The sequence below is a fragment of the Orycteropus afer genome, unplaced genomic scaffold (assembly GCF_000298275.1).
Source record: "Orycteropus afer afer isolate SDZICR_OR568_19922 unplaced genomic scaffold, OryAfe1.0 scaffold00269, whole genome shotgun sequence".
Taxonomy (NCBI): Eukaryota; Metazoa; Chordata; class Mammalia; order Tubulidentata; family Orycteropodidae; genus Orycteropus; species Orycteropus afer.
The window spans coordinates 4154121-4162376 of NW_006921856.1; positions in this window are offsets into that span (position 1 = coordinate 4154121).

Below are 8256 nucleotides of genomic sequence, written 5' to 3' on the forward strand. Positions count from 1 at the left end.
GAAAGAGGGGGAGGCCTTCAACGAGATGGATTGACATGGTGGCTGCGATGATGGGCTCAAGTATAGCAGGGATTGTGGGGCTGGTGCGGGATCGGGCAGTATTTTGTTCTGCTGTGCATGGGGTCGCTATGAGTCAGAAATGACTCGACAGCACTCAACAACAACAACAACATATGTTTCATTTATTTCTGCTCTGATATTTATTATTTCCTATCTTCTAGACACTGTAGGATTCTTTTGTTGTTCTATTTCTGGTTGTTGGAGTTTTTATGTTAGCGTATTGATTTTGTTTCTTTCCTCTTTTTTGATGCATGCATTTATTGATATAAACTGTCCTCTGAGTACTGCTTTTGCTTTGTGCCATAGGTTTTGTTAGGATGTATCTTCATTCTCATTAGTTTCTAGGAATTTTTTTATTTCAGTTTTTATCTGTTCTGTAACCCAATAATTTTTAAGCAGATAGTTGTACAGCTTCTATATGTATGATGCTTTTTCCTTGCTCTTTTTATTATTAATTTCTAGTTTTATAGCATTGTAGTCAGAGAAAATGCTTTGCAGTCTTTCAATGCTTTTGAATTTATTGAGGCTTGTTTTATGTCCTAGCATATGGTCTATTCTGGAGAAGGATCCAAATGCACTGCAAAATCATGTGAATTGTGTTTTTGTTGGATGAAGTGCTCTGTATATGTCTATGAGTTCCAGTTGGTTGATTGTATCGTTAAGTTCTTTTGTATCTTTGTCAAGTTTTTTTCCCATTTACCTGTCTCTCCTTGAAATTGGTGTGTTAAAGTCTCCTACTACTAATGTAGAGTTGTCTATCATTCCTTTTAATTCAGTTAATATTTGCTTCACGTATTTTGGAGCACTTTCATTGGGTGCATAAATATTTATTATTGTAACATCTTCTTTGTCAATTGACCCTTTCAGCATCATGTAATGCCCATCCTTGTCTCTTAAGATGTTTTTCACCTTAATATCTATTTTATCAGAAATCATAATTGCTACTCCTGCCCTTTTTAGGTTTCCATTGGCTTGGTATATTCTTTTCCATCCTTTAACTCTTAATTTATTTTTATCTTTGTGCCTAATGTGTGTCTTTTTTAGGCAACATATTGATGGGTCTTCTTTTCTTATTCAGTCTGCCACTCTCCTGCTCTTGATAGGTGCATTTAGTCCATTCACATTGAGTGTAATTAGTGATAGGTATGAGTTGATTGTTGTCATTGTAATGTGGTTTTTTGTTGTGTCATTGGTGATTCCTTGGTCCGTGTATATTTCTGTGCTTAGTTCACTTTGTTGGCTGTTTTCTCTCTTTTCTTTTTTATAGTTGGTTTTGTGCTTATTAAACTCATATGTTTTCCTTCCTTCTGGATTTGCTTAGAAGAATTGTTACTCTACTCTTTGGTGACCTCAGAGTATATTCTTGTCTCTGCATTTTTAGCAAAATGCACGCTGCAAAGATATTGTCGTGTTTTCCTCTCCTTTTGAGGGTCTGTACCTAGAAGTATTATTTCCTCTGATAGGTTAGTTGCTGTTGTTGTGTGCTGCTTGAGTTCCTTGTTTTTTAAGGTAGAATGTTTTATGGTCTTATTATGAGTATCTATTTCTGATTTGGTTTTAGAGTTGATGTCACATATCCTGGTTTTGCTGATCTCTGCTGTGGGTTCTCTATTGGTAGGACTTCCTTAAGCATTTCTTGTAGGGTTGGTCTGGTTTTCACAAAGCCTCTTAATTTTTGTTTATCTGAGAATGACTTGATTTTGCCCTCATCTTTGATGGATAATTTGGCTGGATATAGGATTCTTAGTTGGAAGTTCTTTTCCTTCAGAGTTTTATATATGCCATCCCATTGCCTTCTTGCCTGCATGTTTTCTGCTGAGTAATCAGAGCTCAGCTAAACTGTTTGATTATTATAAGCAATATTTCTTTTTTCCCGGGCAGCTCTCAAAATTTTTTCTTTGTCTTTGGTTTTGGAAAGTTTGATTATAATATGCTTCAGTGTTTTCCTCTTGGGATCTATCTTGTGTGGGGTCTATGAGCTTCTTGGACAAATATATTTTCTTCCTTCATGATATGGGGGAAGTTTTCTGTTAGCAGGTCTTCCACAATTTTCTCAGTGGTCTTTTTCACCTCTTCTTGTTCTGGAATTCCAATGGGTCTTATATTGTTTCATCTCATGTCATCGCATATAATTCTTAGGCTCTCTTCATTTCTCTTAAGTCTTTGTTCTGATTTTTCTTCATACAGGCTAGTGTCCAGGGATTTGTCTTGTAGTTGGGATATGTGTTCTTCAGCCAGTTCTAATCTACTCTTTTGAGCTTCTACTGTGTTGTGTAGTTCTCTCATTTTGTTGCTCATGGTTTGCATATCAATAGACATCTTCTGCATTTCTAACTGCTGTTTTTGTATGAGTTCTTACTGTGCATTAATCTTAATATTCTGTTCCTCATTGATTTTCCTGAGTTCCTCCAGGGAACTGCCTGAGTTCTCCTTGTTTCTGTTTGTGGTTCCCTTAGGCTCTTGTATAGCTCTATAAACATATCTTCTAAATTCCTTCTCAGATAATTCTATTGCCTCTTCTTCTTCCATGTATGAGACCTTTGTTTGTGGTTTTGCTTCTAATGCCTTGTCCTGTTTTTTTTGTTTGATTTGAGATTGCTGTTGTTTCCTAGACATTTTGAGGTTGTCTTTAACTGCTAGTTACGTGTTGATTTGTTTTGTCTTGGTTTTATGGTTTAATACTTTGAGAAGGTGAAGCTGGTGTATTTTATTTTATTATTGATTCAGGTATGTTGGGTTGCTTTGCAGTTTTCTTTGTGATGGTGGAATCACTGTGTGGAATGTGGATATGTGTTTCTGTTTGTCGTAAAGAGGATTTAGAGTTCAAACCAGGAGGTTTCATGGTAATTGGCTGAATATGGTTTCTTCTATTGAAAGAGTGAAGTTATTGGTGGAGAAGGTGGGAGCAGAAGAAGGAAAGCTTGGTGTTACTAGGGTCGGTTTCTAGGGCTTTTCGCGGACCAGTACTGATAATGCCATACTGTTATTTACAAGCCCATGGCTCAATTTCAGGAAAGATTCTTGTTGTTAGGGTGTTGCCACTTTCCACTTGGCTCAGGCACACTCAAAGACCCTGCTTCTGAGGCCCCTTGGTGCCAAAAATCCATTCCAAGGCAAATTCCCAGGTTCACACTCAGCCACAGATTCCTCTCTCTCCACTGTCTACCTGAGTGTCAGCCCAGTCGCCCAGACTGTGAACAGCTCTTGAGTTTGTCTGTGATACTGCCCTCCTGCAGCACCAAAGATGTGCACAATTTCAGCTGCGCTGGAGTCAGGAGAGTGCCTGCTAGTAATCTGTGGTCCCGATATCTGTGACAAAGACAAGTACAGACCTCTCAATGCCTCCTAAGCTGACCCAAGCCCACTCAGTGACCCACTGAGGGGGGAGCAAGCTCACCCTCCTGGAGCACCAGTCAGCTCTCCACTTGGGTTTCAGGAATGCTGTGTGCACCCATTTGCACCTAGCTGACCCAAGTTACTGATATAATCAGGTGCTGAAGGTAGATCCTTGGGGTGTTTGCTGGTGTTTGTTGGTGTGGTCACTGGTATGATGATATAGAGTGTCTTCTTCTTTGGCCCACGGAGGTCTCATGTGGCTGCCCAAGTCCTCCAGTCAGTGACTGTCCCAGGGAAGTTTCCAATGGCCTCTCTCAGCTGCCCAGCTGCCCTCCGCCGGGTAGAACTCCCTTAAATTTTTTTCCCTGTGCCTTTCCTCTAATTCAACTCTTCTGTTTTTGGTGCACTCTGATTCAGTGAGCAGTTCAGGGCACTAAAATCCCTAATTCAAACTGCTGTACCTAGTTTTTCAGGCACTAAGATGCTAGAGGGAAATAGTGTGGTGATTACTGATGAGACTTCATTTTGAATCCTGATTGATCCCTTTCCAAAGAAATATTGACGTATCTGCTTTCAATCTCACTAATTCTGTCTTCTATTGATTCAGTTCTACTCCTTTACCCATTCCATGTCTTATCTATTTCTGAAAATTTAATATTAATCTTCTGGATTTCTATCTGTAGATTTTATGTTATTTCTAATTTTTTCATTTATTTTGTCATTTTATTCTTGTATTGTCTTTCGAAATTGTTGTATTTTTTTTCTGTTTTCCTCAATTTTGTCAGTGTTTTCCTTGATCTGTCTCTTGATTCATTGAAGGTACCTAAATATAAATCTTTTGAATTCCTTATCAGAGAGTTCCAATGCTGCATCTTCCTCAGGGATGTGTTTTGGGTCTGTATCCTGGTTCCTTGTTTCTCCTACTTTATCTTGCTTCTTTGTGTGGCCTGTGATGCTCTGTTGTCTCTAAGGCATTGTGACATTTTTGTGTTTATGTTTTTGGTTTGGTATGCTGGAGTGACTTGTCTACAATTTTTCTTTTCTTTTTTTTTGCTTCTATTTATCTATGTAAACAGGGTACTGTGCTGTGCTCCTCTTTTCGCTAGTTAGCAGCACTTATAAACTCACCACCTTTCTCCTTTCCCATTGTCAACCTCCTGTATGTCCCTGATGTGCTTGGCAAACAGAGTCTATTGTTAGGTCCCTGGAATCCAAATGAGAATGCTGTCACTTTAAAATCCTAAATGGTCACCTCTTGTAAACATTCAAAGTCTGCACCCTCAGTCACTTTAAATATCTGAAATGGACACCGCTTGTAAAAAATCAAAATGGCTGCACCCTCCAGACAGCCAAAAGTCCACAGCTCAGGTTGTCTCCCTCCTTGCTGTTTGCCTTCCTAGTCATAGGCCATCAGCACAGCCATCCTGCAGCCCTTGGTGACCAAGGCTGATCTTTAAGTCAATTCTCAGGTCCCAACACCACTTGGAAATACTCAGGCTATTGGTCCTGTCAGAGTAGCTGACAGTCCACTGCTCCAGCATCTCTGTACTCACTGTTTTTATTCCAGTTTTTCCACTAGTTGGTGCCTAATCCACTTCTGTATATCTCTTTTATATTTCAGAGTTCCAGGGTTATCTTCTGTACTTCTGTCAATTGGTTTCTCTTTTCTTTGTTGAAAAGTGTCTGTGTAGGTTCTCTGCCTATTCCACATTTTTACCTGAAGTGTGGCATTATTGTTCACATAGTCCAGCTTCTAGGATTATTTTCTCAGTATACAGATTGAATAGTATGGTGAAAAGACATAATCCTGATGTACAGCCTTCCTACTTTTAAACCATGCAATATATTCTTGCTCTGTTTGGATGACAGCCTCTTGGTCTATGTATAGGTTCCTCATGAGTACAATTAAGTGTTATGGAATTCCCAATCTTCTCAATGTCATCCATAATTTGTTATGAGAGAGAGAGAGAGAGAGAGAGAGAGAGAGAGAGAGAGAGAGACAGAGAGGAGAAAGATTTATCTCAAAGAAATGGCTGCAACAATTTTGTTGTTGTTGTTGTTGTTAGGTGTCTTTGAGTTGCTTTCCACTTATAAAAACCCTATGTACAACAGAACAAAACACTACCTGGTCTTGGTGCCATCCGCACACTCTTTGCTGTGGTTAAGCTCATCATTGCAGCCACTGTTTCAATAAATCTCATTGAGGGTCTTCTTCTATTTCATTGACTCTCTACTTTACCAAGCATGATATCCTTCTCCAGGAACTTCTGATAACGTGATAACAGTATGAGAGGTGAACTCTGGCCATTCTCAAGACTAAGGGAGATTCTGGTTGTACTTCTTCCAAGACACATTTGTTTGTTTTTCTGGCAGGCCATGGTATTTTTGACATTATTTACCAAAACCGTAATTCAAATGCATCAGTTCTTCTTTTGTCTCCCCTATTCATTGTAATTGTCTTGGAGCTCTTGTAGCATAGTGCCTAAGGCACATGACTGCTAACCAGAAGGCTGATGGTTCAAACCCACCAGCCACTTCTCCAAAGGAAGGTTGGGAAATCTTCTGTAGTGATACTATCTTGGAAACCCAAGGAGGGGTCACTATGGGTCGGGTCCAACTCGATGGCCCATAACAACAACAACAATTCATTGTCCAATTTTTGCATACATATAAGGCTAATTAAAAGATCATGGCTTGAGTCAGGCACACTTTATTCTTCAGAGTGACATCTTTGTTCTTTACCATTTGAAAGAGGTCTTTTGCAGCAGATTTTCCCAGTACAATATGTCATCTGATTTTTTGACTGCTGTTTCCATGGGTTGTCATTGTGGGTCCAAGTAAAATGAAATGCCTGGCAACTTTGATGTTTTCTGCATTTATTGTGATGTTGTTTATTAGTCCAGTTGTGAAGATTTTTGTTTTATTTATGTTGAGGTGTAATCCTTACTGAAGACCCTATTCTTTGATCTTCATTAGTAAGGCAAAAACCAGAGAAATTTACCAGGATGCCCATATATATTGGAAGCAGGCCAGACCCCTGAGGAAATTCCTTTTCAACAGATTGGGTGCATGGGAGATGATTTCATCACAAGTTAATGAAAGGTATTTGCTAAATCATTGAGAATTATGACCCAGCCAAATTGACATACAACCTTAACTCTCACAGTGACTCTGTGTATTCCTCTCATCTTCTTTTGATGCTTCATGTATCTTTCAATATTTTGCCCATAGAATTCTTCAGTATTGCAACATGGGGCTTTAGTTTTTCTTCAGTTCTTTCAGCTTGCAATATGTCAAGTATATTATTTCCTTTTGATTTTCTAACTCCAGATCTTGGCATATTTCATTGTAACACTTTACTTTGTCTTCTTGAGCTGCCTTTCTGTTCAATATTTTTACCTCATCATTTCTTCCATTCACTTTCACTACTCTGTCCAACAGCAGAGTCTCTTCTGACATCCATTTTGATCTTTTCTTTCTTTCTTATCTTTTTAATGAATGTTTGCTTTGTTCATGTATGAATTCTTTGATATCATCCCACAAGTTTTTGCTCTTCAGTCATGAGTGTTCAATATGTCAAATATATTCTTGAGATGGTCTCTAATTCAGGTGAGATATACTCATTGCTATACTTTGGCTCTTGTAGACATTTTCTAATTTTTTTCAGCTTCAATTTGAATTTGAATATAAGCAATTGATGGTCTGATCTTCAGTCTGCTCCTGGCCTTGTTTTGACTAATGATATTGAGCTCCTTCAGTGTCTCTTTTCACACTTGTAGTCAATTAGATTCCTGTGTATTTCCTCTGGTGAGGTCTATGGGTATAGTTGCTGTTTATATTTTGTTGATAAAAGGTATTTGCTGTGAATTAATCCTTGCAAAATTTTGTTATACCATCTCTGGCATCATTTCTGTCATGAAGGTCATATATTCTTCTAATACAGAGATGCTTAAGAATCAATAGCTGAACCAAATGATCTCAGTAACTCAAAAAACAGAGTTCTACTCTCATGAAAAAGAGAATGTTCTTATATTAAAAGGCTACCATACTAAAAGAAAGTAGAGAACTGGCAAAGAAGCTGAGTTGTTCATGAGCCCTGTCACCATATGTTAATGTTCACATTAAGCTGTCCACCAGCAGTTATCCCCCCACCCCTAGAGGCAAGAGGGTCCCAGAGTAGAGTAATGATGAAAATATTAAGGGCTGGACATGAGGGTGGGCCACAAGAGATTAGTGTGTTCCAATCAGTTGATGACAGATACCTGAGTCACTACCAGAGGTGGAAGCAGAATGCATTATCCAATGTTTCTTAAGGACAAAATTCCACCCCCAAACTGTCTGTGTGCTTGTTTTCAAGGGATATTGAGGAATACTAAGGAAGGAAATAGCACTATAAATGGGTGAAGAAACAAGATTCAAGTAATATTAGAACCGTTACAGAACAAGCTCCATCCCCTTTGTTGTTTTCTTACATTGAGTTCTTCTAGAAGCTGACCCTGAGACAAAGGATTGAGGAAGAGAAGCAAATGTTGGAGGTGATATTAGGAAACTCTGCTAGAGGGGGAAGTGTGATATGGAAGGAAAAATATTCACTATAGTGTGTATTAGTGAGCAAGTTGTCTCTGTGTGTAACTAGACCATTATCAGTGGAGATCTCTGGAAGCTTTTGTAGAACACAAGTTAGAGGTGTCCCATATGAGGCTAGGGAAAACTGGAGAATTCATCTATCAACTTTTACTTATCATTGGTTGAAGACTTCTCTAGCGGGCTTTGGCTTCCCATCACTTCTGGTCTTCCCTTAATGAAATGGCTGCACATGCCTCTCTGGTCAGAAGAAAGCCTCAGGGGGGAAGAAAAGGT